This window comes from Bubalus kerabau, chromosome 15 (assembly GCF_029407905.1).
Source record: "Bubalus kerabau isolate K-KA32 ecotype Philippines breed swamp buffalo chromosome 15, PCC_UOA_SB_1v2, whole genome shotgun sequence".
NCBI lineage: Eukaryota > Metazoa > Chordata > Mammalia > Artiodactyla > Bovidae > Bubalus > Bubalus kerabau.
Genome location: NC_073638.1, coordinates 32,728,385 through 32,744,754, shown reverse-complemented (window position 1 = coordinate 32,744,754; position 16,370 = coordinate 32,728,385). Strand labels below are relative to the sequence as shown.

At 39.6% G+C, this 16,370-nt stretch overlaps 1 long non-coding RNA gene across 4 annotated transcripts in view; it reads left to right on the top strand.

Annotated features, from left to right (window-relative positions):
• LOC129628856 (uncharacterized) overlaps positions 1–16,165 on the top strand; it is a 316,173-nt gene extending 300,008 nt beyond the window's left edge. For 2 of the 4 annotated variants that reach the window (XR_008702947.1, XR_008702948.1), the window contains exon 6: positions 13,316–16,165. This is a non-coding gene — a long non-coding RNA (uncharacterized LOC129628856). The remainder of the gene's footprint in view (positions 1–13,315) is intronic. The other 2 variants (XR_008702946.1, XR_008702945.1) reach the window with 1 other exon arrangement.
• The last annotated feature ends 205 nt before the right edge of the window (positions 16,166–16,370 follow it).

Genomic DNA, 16,370 nt, shown 5'->3' with positions numbered 1-16,370 from the left:
GATTTAGGGTCCCTGAAAGCAATGGGCTTTTCTTTTCTTCTTTTTCTCTCCTCTCTCTCTTTTTTTCTTTCTTCCTCTGCAGAAATTAATAATATCCCCTTCCCATCCTGTGGGTGATTCATAAAAGCAATTGCATTAGAAAGTGCTTCTCCGTTGCTGCTCGTAGCCTGGGTTAAAGATATCTGAAGTTGATCTGTGTGTGCCTGTTCGCAATACTGTAATATTTGGAAATGCATCTGCATTTGTGAAAATGATTTGTACTGATGATTCTTCCCTAGAAGAAACACTACATAGCTGGCTGATTGATTGTAATGATGATGAATTTGTCCCTGGACTGGCATGGATGTTTTCTTTGGGGATTTTTGTGCCTATTTGCTACTCATCAAAGGGAAGCATAGACCGAGTTTGGAATGAGGGTGTGGTCCGCCTGATTCAGCTTCCTTCCCGGCCCATCTCTGACTCCTGCCTCCTGCTCCTCCCCTCCCACCCTGGCTCCTCCGATCCTTCCTAAGACTGTCAGTGAAACGGCCTCCACCTTTCTTTTCCCTTACTGCCTGTGTTGTGCTCCATCAGGTCAGAGACCACTCCCTGTGATCAAACTCATCACGTTTGTGATCTCAGCATATTTTCAATCCAACTGAAATCAACTCCTTTAGCTTCTTCCATCCTGGGATTATTCATCAACATAGTAAGAGCAATAATAATACTGTATTTAGAAGTTCCTTAGCACATTGCATCTCTGAGAGTCTTACAGATGTTACTAATTAATCTTCACAACACCCCATCCAGGAGCGGTAAATATTATTAACCATAATAGAATATACACACACACATGCACGTGCACACACACACACACACACACACACATATATGCTAAGGACAGCAAAATAGTTCACTTATTTATCATGGTTCACTTGATACAGTAACTGATATTTTTGAGACACCCATCATAGATACAATAATTAGAGATGTGCTTTTGTTAACAAAACCACTACCCACTTCTAGCGTACCCTTGGGTACTAAATAATTACCCACTTTGTGTGGTTATCTAGCTCACTAATTACCCACAGAAATTGGGGTCAGGTGTTAACTGCTTGAAATAAGTATCCTCTAAAGACATCGCTGAGTTGTATAGGAAAAATGATGTGTTCATAGCAAAACTTTTGTAAGTTACGTATTTGTGTATCTTGGTAAACAGAGTGAATACAGACGGGGATAGATTAGCTCAGTGTGTGAAAATCATGCTGAGCCATTGCTGCAAATATACAGAGGTTTTGGAGAAGCTCAGGAAATGTCATTCTCTGTCTGCCTTTCCTTCGTGAAGATGATCACAGTCGTGATTCCCATAATCTGGACTTCATATATGAGGACACTAAGACAATTGATGATTCTCCTTAGGAATGGTTCATTTTGGTGTTACAGGGAGGCACCCAGTGAGTCAAAGACTTTTCTTGACAGCTCCACCCTTTATGATTATTCTAGCATGTTTCTTTTTCTGCATCAGTGTAGTGCAAACATCCTATTAGCCAAATCTGAAAAAGATTCTAACCCAGTCTCCAATCCCTGCCAGCCATCTCTTTCTCCTTCCCAGTAATGACAAAAAGAAAAAAAAAAAAGGAAACCCAACACTATGATTGTAGGTCTTTCCCTTTTTGCCTTGATTTGTTCTGCTTTCCTCTCTCCTCCTCTCCCTTCTTCCTCTCTCTGCATCTTCTTCTTGTTTGTGCTTTTTCTTCTTTTCCTTGGCATCGATCTGTGCTTCTGCAGGTCTCACAGAGACAAAGCACAATATCTTGAGCTGAGCACAAAGAAACCACCTTTTAAAAACATCAACTTGGAAGAAACCTGCATCATCAGCTACCTCCCTCCCTTCCTCGGTCTTTACAGAGCCTGGCATTATATTCAACACAGCACTGCCTGTTGTCTGCATAATTCTAGCCACAGAAACTGGGTGAAGGTGGCACCATACCCACTGTGTGTTCAGATAGGTAGAGACCCCAGTTTTCAAGGGATACATGCTTTACAGGATCCTTGGGTAGCTGAGCTTTTAAGATGTGTGCCAGCAAAAATGATAGGAGATGCTCCCTTCGTCAATTCAGGATGTCTTTCATTTTCTTCTTCTGCCACTTTTTTCTGTCATCTGAATGATTACTTCTCATGATCAGGGGACTGTCAGCTGATCAATGAAGTGTGTATGGATCTGATGGACATTTGAAGAGAAATGCTTCAGGAGTAAGAAAAGATGTCTGCAGTAGAAGCAGAGGGTCAGGATGAGCTACAGTCACTGATACGTTCCCTTGGATTTGGAAATGAACTTAAGTGGTAAATTAGTACACAAGACAAACAGAGTCAATGTGTAAAGCACAGCCATTGAAAAGAAAGAGGTTTTTAGCCTTGTAGTCACCACATGCCTTAATGGAGTGTATACTTTAAATACAGATTTGAATCACTGCTCTTTTATCCCTCTAAATGTCAATTTCAAAGAAGTCCTTGGGCATTGTTGACTTTCTGTCCGTAAAGAAAACCCACCAAGATTCACCAAGTACATCACCTGCAGTCACACGCATACGTGTTTTAAATGCTCATGGGATGTTGAACAATTAGGCAGAGAACTACACTGTGGTCTCTTCTCTTCACTGCTGCCCTCCACCCCCTCCCCATTTTTTTTTTTTCCTTTTAGAAAATGTGGTACCTGATCTCTGGATCTAGCAGGGATGAGGGGTTTCTTGTTTTGGGGGGTTTTTTTGGTTTTGTTTTTTTTTGTATTTGTATAATACAATGTCTGGCCTTCCCCCTGACCTGCTGGTGTATTTTCAGTCTCATTAGTAGTCAGAGAGAAGCCCTAGTGCATCCGGTGCTGGGAGTCAGGTCTGAGACACAGGACAACAGAGAAAGGGAGCGGGCGAGAGGATATTAGAAGAGAGGCTTGTCTCCAAGATATGGAAGGAAGTGAGAAATGACAGGACTGCAAGCTTTGTATGGAGGAGCCTGGCAGGGCGGGGGGGAGCGGCGAGGAGCGCAAAGTGGGTTCTCAGAAGCCCTAGAAGAGCTAAAGGTGATTAGAAGGGGATATTGATTCCTTATTCTGCCAGCGATTTAAGCAGGCATGCGAGGAATCCGCACCATGGTTGCAAAAGGAGACCCATTGCCTCCTGTAACCAGACACTCGGGCTTTCCAGGAGCCCAGCGAGAGAGCCGAGAAGAAAGGGGGCAGTGTGGTCTAGGAAAATTCAACTTGTCGCTGATTTGTGCCTGATGCTCGCTGTCCGTCAGCAGCCTCCCTTACAATCTTTTTTTCCTCTCTCTCCCCCCCTTTTTTTTTTTCTTGCCTTCTCCTTCTTCACTGAAGCCTAGGGGAGCCAGTAAAGATTAAATGTGCTTTCTCAAAGGCAGCCACTTCATGCTGCTATGTCGAAAGGGCCATTATTATTATTATTTTTTTAATAGTAAAAGAAGAAGGGAGAGAGGTTGAGAGAGAGAGAGAGAAGCTAGGTAGGATGATGACGGACTAGCTTTTCCGAGAGGAAAAGGGAAGGGAGAGAAAAAGCAAAGACCCTGAACGGAGGATTGTGCCTGAGGAGAACCTACGGAGGTGAGAAAAAAAAGTTGTCTTGAAGATTGGGGGGTGGGGGGAGATGCTGAACAACCCTGTACAGCAGGAAAAGAGACATAATTTAGCTGTCTTGCTGGTATGATTCTATTTTGGAAGGGGTGGGGGGGTGGGGACAGGGGTGGGGGGATCCTGGAGCTTTAACGGTTTTTAGTTGCATATGGAAATACATACAAAATACTTAGCATTTTTCCTAAGTGCCCGAGGCCCCCCTCCAGTTCCTTCCTATCAGGGGCTGCTTTGTCATTCTCTTTGACTAGCCAGCCATCTACCTGGCTCAGGCTGGAATAAAAGAAGAAAAAGAAAGAAGGACAGGAGAGAAACAAGAAAGAAAAAAAGGGGGAAGAAAAAATGTTAAAAGAGCCATCTTCCCACCCACTTCCCCTCCCTTTCGTTTCATTTTTTTTTTTTTTTTTTTGGAGGCGGCACTGGGAGCCGTCCCCGCACAGGAAAGCCCAGTTTCCAGGCAGATGGGGGAAGCGCCGATCTAGCAGGTACAGAACCAGTAGCTGTCTGCGAAGATGGAGGGGAATTATGCTTCGGATTCCTCTGAAATATTGGCAAAAGGCTTCAAAGGATCCGCAGCGGGAGCGGGGCGGGGGAGATGCGCCTCCCTGGCTGGCGCCCACCCCTTCCCACTCCCCTCGACCGAGTGACAGCCTGGTGCTGGCTCGGGGTGGTTTGGCCTTGGCTTCAGCCAAGCAGCTGATGCACAGGAGGCCTGTTCGCAGGACTGGCAAAGTGCACGCTAAAGAAAGAAGGAGGAAATTTTGAAAAGCAACCCTGGGGAGGGTTCATTCTTATGAAAACATTAAAAAAAAATTTTTTTTAACTGAATATTCTCAAAATTTGATCAGTCCCAGCCTTTCTCTCTTCACTCCCACCGAATTGCCCCCTACCTCCCCTCGTCAAAGCATAAACTACAGAGTTACAGTCTCTAGATTTGGTGTATCGCTTCCTGCCCCCGCCTCCCCCTCCCCGCCCAGTTCTCGGTCCTCTATTGAAACACCTCGCCCAGGCGAGCGCCCTGCAGCTCTCATTTCCCCCCCTGGCTCGGATGGTGCTACGGGAGCTGCAGCCTGACTCTACTTCCAATGGGTGAGTTTAAAACGCTATTCGTATTTATGCTTTACAAGCCTCCAAATCCTCCTCCTCGGTCTTCTCCTTCTAAAAACCCAATTTGGATGGTTTTGCATGCGGCATGCTCGCCCGGGGGAAAGAGATGCCTCCGATTTTCTTTACCGTCCTTGGTGCTAGTTGTAAATTAAAGCTTTGAAGAGACGTTCAGTCCTGACTGTAGACCGTGGTTTGCAAAACATGGGCATTTCTGAGTCTATTCATACTATTTTCCATTTTACTAAACTCTTTTGCCCAAAGCTCCAAAGAGTTTTCTCTGATAGACTGGCGATTGTGTGTTCAGGTATGTATATGCGCCCACAGACCCTGCGTCTGTGTGCCTGTATCTAAGTGGAATCCAGATATTGTGGACGAGGGCTACTTAAGAGAGTGAGGGAATATTCTGCCACCTGTTTGTTGTCTTTTAGTCAACAACCTCGAGCACAAACTGCTTGTCATTCCTGTTTTGCTTTGTTTTGTCTCAAGAAAGAACAATTTAGCGCGCGCCTCTCAATCCCTGAGACCCTAACTTGTGATGTTTACCGTTTAAATCCACGGGTTAGGCTCTTGGGAGCTGCGAGTCGCGCCCTTGCATCCTGAAAATTTGGTGGAACTTTTTTTCTTTGAAGCAAAAACAAAAGAAAAGAAAGTTGGTCCGAAGTGCCTGAGCGCACCTCTGAGGTTTTCATTGTTAGGTGGGATCAGGTGATCAGGAAAGTGGCAGCTCCTGGATTTCTGTTAAAGTAGGTACATATTCCGTGATAATAGCGTGCTGGCTGCGATGTGTATGCATGTATATTATTAATGCCCGAGGCTTGTGGAACTCACCTATCCTGGTCTATTCCTTGAGAGCAACACGCAGTACTATACGAGCGTAACAAGAACAGCTCAGTACCTGGTGCTTGACCTCAGAACAAGTCAGCTGAAGTCCCAGCATGCCCCATGCCTCCAACTTTTCAACTCAACAGTTAATCTTAAAATTGTGCCCAATTAAAATGGGCATGTGGCTAGAGTATATATTCAGTGCCCACACGTGCATCATATATGGCTGGGCAGTGAACACACAGACACGGGTAGGGGTGAACCAATAGTGTGAGCTAAAATAGCAATAAGCTAAAAACTCTACTCTTACTAGACTTGCTAGGATGGAATTTATGGTGTTAACCAAGATTAAATTTGTATTACTTTGTTAGATTTTAAAAAATAAAACAGATATAGCCTCCTTGCTTGGCATTTATTTTAAGAGGTTATACACAATAAGCTTAAAAGTAATAGAGATTGCAAATGTATTTTCTAAACATATAAAAGAAAAAATAATAGGAGATATGTATTTTTAAACATATAAAAGGAAACAACGCACAGAATTATTGTATCCTATAGAAGTTGTCAATGCCTATTCTTTATTTAAAAATTGGGGGAAAAATGATCAGGATTTCAAAAAAATTGATCCAACAAAGTTATTTATAACACTAACCTATGCAGTTCAAATAATCTCTCAAGGTAATGGTTAGCATTACCCAATTTGCAGTTTTTAACTTTTCATACCATAATAATCTCAGTGATTTAGATCTGTCTCACGGTTAGAGAAACAGTAACTTACCTTTCCTTTGTTATGAAAAATTCCAATATACAATTTCATTTAAACCATTTTAGTATTCTTGGGGCAACATTTGTCTTCTATTTTTGGAAACTACCTAAATCAACCCTGACTTCAAATGCTTGCTTCTTTTGAAGACTTTATTTCAGTTATAACCTCAATTTATACATGTTGTCGAAGGTTAAGGAAACTGTTCTTTTTCTGCTTTTCTTTTTTTAAGGGTTTATTGCCATTTTAGTAACTGACTCCAAATCGCAGTCAAGAAACCATTTTGTATCAGAAAACTGAATCGAGAAAATGAATTGTGCAACAATAGCATTGTGCCTTTTGTTGAAACCTTCTCGTAGTTGTAATATTTAAATATTACTTTCCAGCCTTTGATGGCCTGAATATATTTTGAAGAAAAGAGCTATTTGATTTTCAAGTTATCTTTTGGTTTTTATACAATAGATTAATGCTTTTCCCCCATCTTAGCTGATATGTATGCATAGGCATTTGGAAATTATGGAAGGACATCTATTTAACTTACGGATATATATTACCACTTGATTCATATCAAGTATTTGCCAAATATTTGGTATTTTTGGAAGTCAAAATATATCTACATCTTATTCTATGAAAATATATGCGGGGATCAATAAAAGCACACTAGATGTGATTCTTCTATGATTTTTAAATGATAATAGCATAGTAATTTAATACAAGTGATACAATTTCTATTCCAAGACACTCTTTCAGTTTTTTACATGTTTTCAAGTGGGTTGCTCATGTCCTGAGGTTGCTATCATACGATTGATCACACAGGCAATCAGGAGTGCATAACGACACACGAGATTTTATATTTCAGCAGGGAACTGCTTCAGTGTAAGGGCAGGTTTCTCAACACCCCTTCTTCCTCACCGAGCCCATCAGTGAAGTTCAGTGAAATGAATAACATAATTGGTGGTTGGTTCAATCACTACCAGTCTAGACTAGCCCAGACGCATCAATTAGAGGGGGCTGTCTTTTAAAGGGAGAGTGCCACCGAAACAAGCAGGGCATTATTGATACTGATCTTTAAAAGTGCAAATCCAGCTTGGCAGATAAAAAAAAAATAAGGCGGAGAAATGAAGGGGGGGAGTGCGTTGTGGGAAGAAAAGAGAAAGAAGTGAACTGGAGCTTTCGGGACACAGGACAGGAAGCTTGAGAGAAAAGCAGGGAATAATGAGTGAAATGCAATGCAGCACTTCCTTGCAACACACAGTTACAATTCAGTTCACAGGGCACACTGGTTCACCGTATTTTTAACTAGATTCCCCCCTACTTTTTTTTTTTATTCCTTTTTGCCCCTCTTTCCAAAGTGCCAGCTTAAAACCAATGCAGTTGGAAATTTAACAGCTCTAGGAAGCTCTAGTGAGAATAAAGCCAAGTAAGACGAACCAGCCAAAACTCCTTTTGCAGCACTTTTCCCCAAAAGAAAAACATGGAAGATGTTTATTTTTCGAGTCTCTTATTCAACCTTTTTTAAAAAGAAAAAAATCAACTGTTTAAGTGAACAGGACTCATTTAAATCCAGCACCTGGGAACTAATTTTATGGGCAAGACACCTTTAGGTAAACAGCTCCTAGTTTTCTGTTGAATATAGTAAAATTGTGAAGAATGTAACAAAAGGCTCTGCTAATTTGGTTGTTTTTTTTCTTTCTTCTTTTTTTTGGGGGATGGATAAAAGACAGATGATTTAGAAAGCATTAAGAACACATCAAGCCCCAGGGAAAGAAAATGTTTGATTGGTATTAATTAAAACACTGCTAATATATTCTAATAAAATCAAATTTAACATTCTAAACTAATCCGCTTGGTATGTCAAAGGGAAAGAAAAGTATTGTCTTATTTGCATCTCTGCAATCCAAATGCATTTGCTCATTCAGCAGAATTAATTTTTATCACCAGCCTGTTTAATCTCCTCACAGATTTAGCCAAACTTATTCTTTCAAACTAAAAAGGATCAAAGTAGGGAATCCATAAAGGTATTGGGAAGACTAGTGACTGTATTTAGTACTGGCTTTATATTACGATGTGTTTTCGTCTTCATTCGCTTTAATGGGGTTTGGAGGAAAATGGTCTGCAGCGAGAATGATGAATGGTTAATTTTTCCTTTCTCTCCTACCTACTGGGTTCTTTAGGAATTCCAGTTGCCAAATTATATGAGTAGCATTTATTTACAGGAATAATGTTGTTCTATTGATTAATATCTCATGTATTTCTAACTTCAGTATCTTATTTATTACAAATTCTTAATGGAAAAAAAAAAGACTCTTAAACAAGAGACCAATTGCCTTTTCTCAAGAAAGTGGAGAGGTGAATGTAAAATTTTCTTCACTAAGAACTGAGTTCTTTGCTTCCTTTTTTAAGTCAAAATTTCTGTAGAAAAAGTCATACTTTCATAAAATGGAGAGTTTTACGTTCTTTATTGTTAAACTCTCACAACGGGTAAAATTGTCCCAAAATGACATCATACCCCAAATGTTTCTCCTTTCATTAGTCTCCCATGACTGTGATATCATATGTAAATATGTGCCTCACACACAAAATGAATGGGCCATAAATATCGAGTACCACATTTGTATATTTCAAAAACGAGGAATCCTGCACACTCTCCAGGAGATGTAAAACCACTGACTCAACCACTGACGATACTGCCTCTTGCTCCATTGCCTTTTTCAGTTCTTGGACGTAAAAGAGCAGTCGCAGTTCGGTTTCACATGTATTGTTCTATAATCCAGGCAATAAATGCTAATTAGTAATGCTCAAGGATCCGACCATTCAGAGTAATTATCATAATTTACTTCTTCCTTGTTAAAGACATTCCTTGCTGATTAAAAAAAAAAATTAAATCATGATTTTACCGTTGCACTGCAGTGGAAATACACTGGAGAGGTGTTCAAGGTATAGGAATTATCACTCTGGCTGCATTTGAAGTCACCGACATGTGCCTCTTAGGTTATTCCAAATGGAATTGCAACTAGATTTCGGAAAAGAAATTCATGTAAATGCACAAAGTTTTTCATGTGCACCAAGAATGTATGCTTGTATTTTACAAACCCCAAGGCTCCTCCTTCCCCGCCCACCCCCTTTTCTAAAACCACTTACTGAGCAGAACAAAGGAAGCTGCTAACTATAGAGGCATCATTAAGTATGAACAGCAACAGCGTGATAAAGTATGTGATATGACAACATATTTCATTGCACAAAAGTGCAGATAATTAAATAATTCAATAGTAACCCTGGCTAATTAGGAGAAAGATCTTTAAGGAGGAATCAAGAAAATGGATCCAATCAACTTGAATAATATGCTCCATTCTCCAAGATCACAAATATATATTTGGTTATTTGCTGATTGATTGATTGATACAGAAAGATGAGGACAAAAGCCTATTCTTCAAAATGGAACTTTGATCTGATGTCCTCTTTAGGACAAATTAGCCATATGTTTTAACAGAGCAGAATTGAATCCAGGGCTCTATTTTCAGTCCAAGGTGTAATCTGCCATTCGTTTGCACACTTATTTTAACAATTGAAAAGCTTTTCATATCATTGCCTCCGAATATGTATGTAGCCTTCACCGCATTTTCTAATGAGGCTCTTGTTTAAGTTTGTTTCTTATTTCTTGAAGCGAATAAGGATCCTCTAAGGAACAGCATAAATAACCATGCGATCATTCTCTTTGGACCCTACCCCCTTGCTTTTTCCATTAAGGTAACATTCCCAATGTTCATTGTTTGTTGGTCCTTTAAGGAAGAGCTTCAGCTTTTACATGAGGGTTGAAAGCACATTAGAGAAATAATTCCCTTTGGATACTATACAGAAGGAGCCACCTGCAAAATGTTGATGCTGTTATTGAAATCTCAAGTGGAATCAGCTTTCAAAAAATTAGATATTAGATACATCCGATATAATTTGCAATGTGTAATTATACTAATGTGCATATAGTTGTGTGTTGCTTTACATGTTGCCTACTTGAGATTTTTTTTTTTCCCTTGGGCATTTCTCCTCATTTGAAATGATTCCTGAGTAGAATGTTTTTAGAGTCAGCTTTTATTTTAAAGTCAGCTTTTATTTTTTAAATTCCTTATTAATTAATAAAAGAAGCAAAGAACTCCATGTTCTCATGTAAGAATGAATGTGTCTGACCTAGATGTTGGAAATTAACAGTCACTAAAAGGCTGATTGTTGTGCATACTTACATTATTTATAAAATATTTGCTGCTCTTTACTGATTTAGTCTTCATCTTGACTTTGGACAACTTGAAGTAATGGAGAATATTAGAATCGTAAATCTTATTCATAAGAAATCCATTTCCTTTATTAGAATAATGAGATAAAATGCCAGGGAAATGGCCTTAGGCAGAGATAGTAATTTTAATTTAATCAAAGTAATCAAAATCATAACAAAAACAACTTCTTTTCTGTTTTTCCTCCACTTTGGGTGGCACATGATGAATAATTGAAACTCTGGCTCTAGTCATTTATGCACTAACATCACCTTCCTTTATGGTATCTCGATATGGTGTCTCCTGAACTGGAGAGCCCACCACACCAAGGTATTGACCCCTGAAGATCTAGCTGTTTAGGGAAAACCCAGGCAGAGCAACAGCAACTTGACTGGTCAGCCTGGCACTTGGCGCTTGCTATGTGCTCAGTAGGTGTAGATGCTCCTGAGGCAAATTTGGAGACCTGTCACCATCAGATCACAGAGGGACCCCGAGGAAGGCAATGCAAGGGTCCCAATTTATGCTTATATGTTCCGGAGACAAAAAGGGTTCCAAGGGAGGCTCATGTTGAGATGATACAAGATATTACTCATTCCAATTAAGTAGTCACAGGTCCCAAAGAAAGCTGATTTGTTAAACCTTTGACTCATACTAGACACCTAGAATACGGTGCTTTGCATATTTATACTGTTTATTCCTCAAAATTCATTTTGATGATGGGGTCCACACTGTAGAAGAGACATTATGCATGGGCTACATCTGTGCGACACCAAAGCATACATTGATTTAGTTTTCATCTGATCATGTACACAAGGGCTTTGCGTTATTAGCTACCTAAAGGAGTGTCTCAAAAATTGTGTGACACGTCCTTCCTTGCTACAGTAGCATTTTTGTTGATTCACAAATGTATCGTACACATGTATCAAAACCTTAACACCCCATCCTCCCATTCTGTGTTCACAAAATAATCTGTTCTAAAATCTATGTTTATTTAGTCACTCATCCAGGATCATTCATTGCGTGTTTCATCAGAACAGAAAAATACCTATTAATAATATTTTAACACTTGGTTGTTTTACGGGTTTTCAGAAATATATGTATACTATACCTGTTAGGTATTAGGAATAGTATTAGGTATAGTATTTCTAGGTATACTATACCTAGGAAAAGAACCAACATTTTCAGTGTATCCAAAGGGTTTAGTGCTGAAAGAGAAATGTTTCGGAGTAAATCCCTTTTGGTGTACCTAATTCATTATGCATCTTCATTGTGCTAACATAATGAAGAGGTTGACAATAAAGGCTTTAGTTAATTTAAAATCCACCTGCAAAGTATATTTCATTCATAAAAACTTTTGTAGAATAAAAGAAGCATTAATACAGCTCTTCCCAAATATCCTTATCTGTAAAATGAGTGTGTTGGATTAGTTGGTCTCTAAAATCTTTTCCAGCGGGGAATTTTGGTAAACAATTCTTATAGAGGTGTAAGAACAACTTCAGGACATTTGTACCAACAGCTGCCCTTTAAAGTTATATTTGATCCCACCTCCAGGTGCTGTATTTACTAACATATTTTGCCTTGATGCTAAAACAGTAAAGACTGAAGTTCATTTTCAGGAAGGGCAGGGATGGAAAAGAGGAACAGCCGAAGAACAAAAAAAGCTACCCAGTGGGAGAAGGAAATTCTTGATCTGAGACCTAAGCCCATTTCCTTCAACATTAACATAGAAGAAGCCCAGACAAGCACCTGCCTTTCTATTTTAAGACCAGAAGGACTATTCTTTAGTCTTTCTGCCTTCATTAATCGCTTATAGTATCCTTTGGTTTGTTTTTTTTCTTTCCCCATTGGGTTGACATCTTCGAGTTTCATATATTCCCCTTTTCACTTGATGCATTTGAATCATGTTACTATCCCCTTCAAAAGCCTACAGTAGTTATATTAACATGCCACCCTTCCCCAATTAAACCTTAACACATTCAAAGCCTCCTGAAAATTGCCCCACCCACTGTTTCAAATCACTCGGAATGTATAACCTCTTCTCGAATTAAGCAAGCCTGCTCTTATCAGGTCCATGAATATTCTCTCACCCAAGCTTTTCTTCTCTGCACACTCTGCCTCTCACGTCTTGTACATTTCAGAAATCTTTCTTTTTTTTCTCACTCTCTCTTCCTCCTTTCTCCTTCATTCTTTTTCTGCCTTTCCCTTCCTTCCTCCCTGTCTGCCTTTTGTGGTTCCTTTCATTCTTTCTTTCAGTGGGTACCATGTGTCCTGCTCTGAGCTAGGCACTAGAAATACAAGACACACGCAAGGAATTAACATTGACTCCTAGCCGTTCTCTGTTCACTCCTGCATTGCAGAACACTGCTGTACCCACACTTATTTTATTTTGCATTTAGTCTTTAGATTTAGTTGAATGTGTCCTTAATGTCCTGTGTTCTTTTGTTGTTTTCCTCCGTGTCCTATTTTAGTAAGTTGCCTGTTGGATAAAACCTGAAGCTTTTCTTACGGAGTGCTTTCTCCCCGGGCAAGGAGCGTGGCGCTCTCTCACACACTCCCGAACAATGCTGTTGCTTGACTGATTCCCAAACAAGGTGAACAGTGAGAAAGCTCCATTTTTCTCGTGATGCAGCATTTCACTCATAGTTGGAAATAGCCTGGCCCCCAAAGTATCGTAACATTCCTTTATTTGTAGCAAAGAGTCAATGTGATAACCTTCTGTGACGTGTTCTGTTATTTTTTTAGTCGTCTCCGTGTTCCTTTCAGCTGGTCCTATAGTCCCCCTTCCTCAGGAATGTCTTCCCAGTGAAACAACACAGACTGCAGAAACCCTGTCCCGATGGATGCTAAAGCCAACTGCGAAGTGGAAACAAAGAACATCATCACCTGAAGACGTCTCTCCTGCCAGTCGACACACCCACATGCTGCAGTTTTCAGCCAGTAGCATCTCAGAACAAGAGGCAAGCTTTTCAAGAAACAGAAACCCTTAAGAAAGCTATCTAGATCTCGAATGAGCAAGGACTTTCCCTTCCTCATGTGTATTCCTCTGTTTGTATTTAAATTCTGTGTGACCTTCATTTTTTTTAAAACTTTTTTTCTAGTATGACTATGCTTATTAATACGCTAATTTTTAAAATAGAAAATTGTTCATGCCAGAGGTCGGTTGCATGTTAGCCACACACAGAGTTTGACCTTAAAAGAATGACTTAAAGAATATTGAGTTCTTTTGCAATCACAGAATAGTAGGAGGCAATACAAAGGATAAAATGATGATGGGAACTCAGAATGCGTCATCGAAATGCAGTACCCAACTGACACCAAACAACCAGCCTTCTTATCAGGCAAGCTAGGCTCTGTGAGACATAGTCACTGCCTCTAAGGAGTTTAAACCTAGTTAAACAGAAGCACATAAACTTTTGAAAAGAGAAGTTACAGATCAAGTCAATTCATAAGAGCAAAATGAAAGATATAACCAAGGAGCTCGGAGGAAGTCCACTTAGTCAGGGCAAACTGGTCTGTCTAGGGAAGAAAGTTCCTAAAGGAAGGAAATACAAGGTGAATTTTAAAGGATGTTAAAGATTTAGATAAATGGGAAGGAAGAACATAGAATCCTTTCTATAGATGCACTTTTGTGAGCAAAGTCAGAGAGGAAGGCATCTACCTGGTGATTTCAGGAAATTATGAATGCACAGGTCCAGTTGACCAAATCCCAGACTTCCATTGCCAATCTATATGTACATACATGGTGAAGACTTTACACACATACTTCCCCTTGCCCACCTCAGGTGTAGACCGGAATTACAATCATATTTCTTCCATTAAAATAAGTGAGCGTGATTGATGATAGTATGAGGATTTGTGATTTTTCTGTTAGCCTAACAACAGTGGATATTTATTGAGTTCTCCCTACATGTTAAGCATTTTATATAGTAATTCTCTTAAGCTTCACAACAACCCTGCAAAATAGATATTATTTTGTATTTCCATTTTACATAAAGAAACCTGAGGTTTAAGTAACTTGCCAAACTGCCACATACAGGGTTCACAATCAGGACCGTGATTTCAAAGCTCGTGATCTAAGGCACTAAGCCACGGTGTTGCAAGTTTCTAATTTTGCCACTTCTGTATTCCTTGATATATTTCTGTGGTAGACGCATAGCTATTTTCTTTAATTATCTTCTCAAAATTTTCAGTTTTCTGGTTGAACTAGCATGGTGGAATGTGTTTTCATGACAGAAATGGAAGCTACTGGGGAACAGAGTTTATCAGCATTTTAAGCTTTTTTTGGACCAGACTCTGAGGAGACTCTTAGCTTTGGTCAGCATGAAATCTTAACTTCTTGAGAACAAAAGCAGGGGGTGGGGAGAGCTTAAAGGTCACCTATTGCAATGTTCTTTCCTACAGATGTGATAAACCTGTAAAGATAGAGCAACTTACAAAAGATCGCTCATTGGAATATAACAACTAGATCCAGAAACCATGCCCTCAGAGGCTCTTGAACTACACCACCCTGCCTAAATGAAGCATGAGCTTGAATTTCACCAATGGAAACATTCTGTCTGGGTGATCAAGGAGCACCATACCAAGTACATTGCTTCACTTTTGGCTACGTCTTTGGCTTTTCACTTCAATGTGAAAAATAGATAGTTGTGAACTCACATCTTTAGTTTCAAAAACTGTCAATGGTCTAGCCACAAAGAACACACAGTAGCCCAAGTTATGTGTACAGTGTCTTCAAGGATATTCTTAAGTTACTTGGCATTCTTCCTTCACCTAAACCAATCAGATCTTCTAATGAGCATTTTCTTAACCAATTTTATGCACAGTATATATTCATAAGAGTTTCTGCATGAATGTTTAAACGTGTCTGTTTTGATAGTCTTTATGGTTTTTGAAAATATCAATGGTTATTTGCTATTTTAATTGTCAGTTATCCATATTGCTAACCCAAGAATACTTCAGCCATAAAAAACTAGAATTAAGGAAATCTTAGTCTTTTATACTAGCCCCTTTGCCTTTAGTTGGCACTTAGTAATAATTAATAAAGTGGTCTACTGGAGAATACAGAGGTTCAAAACGCAATTTTGTCTTGAAGGAGTCAGTTGAACTGTGTCTACTTGAGAGCAAGCATCTAGACATTTGGAAGGACCTGAATATTTGACTGTTGTAAATTTCCATTTAGCTATCCGGCTTTGTCACACTTAGACCTCCTGGTGGCTCAGGTCGTCCTATTTTCAAAATGATAATCATTGGCCATCTCTCACACAGTGCTCATTAAGTGAGTTCATAAATAAACAGGTTGTTTTCTTTTTTAAGCATAGCCAAGCACAAAATGTGACTCTGTTGACATTTTATGAGACTTTGTCATATGTCCCCTGAACCCCCAATAAAAGCAATGTTGCATCAACTGTGAACTTGTGTTGATTTCTTGGAAGAGTATGCTCTCACAATTTGGGTGTTTTCTCTAGTGTATATCAAAGCTAGTTTCAGGATCGATGAGGAGCAAATAATCTGATATGATGGGAAATTTTCAATTTCAAAGCAATTTCTAAATGATCCCACATTGCCCTTAATAGACAGCACAGTCATCTACTCATAAGTCAGAAACCAAAGTGTGATCCTCATCTTTTTCTCTTCCCACCTGTCATGGCCAGTCAGGTGAATCTCTGGTTTTTCTGTCTTTCCGTTTTTAAATGTGTCTCCATCCTCCAACTGTTTAAGACAACCATCATATCACCTGGACTACTATCTCATGCCTCCAGTTTCTCCCTTTCACGCTGCCAAATAGCACCCAGGGAAA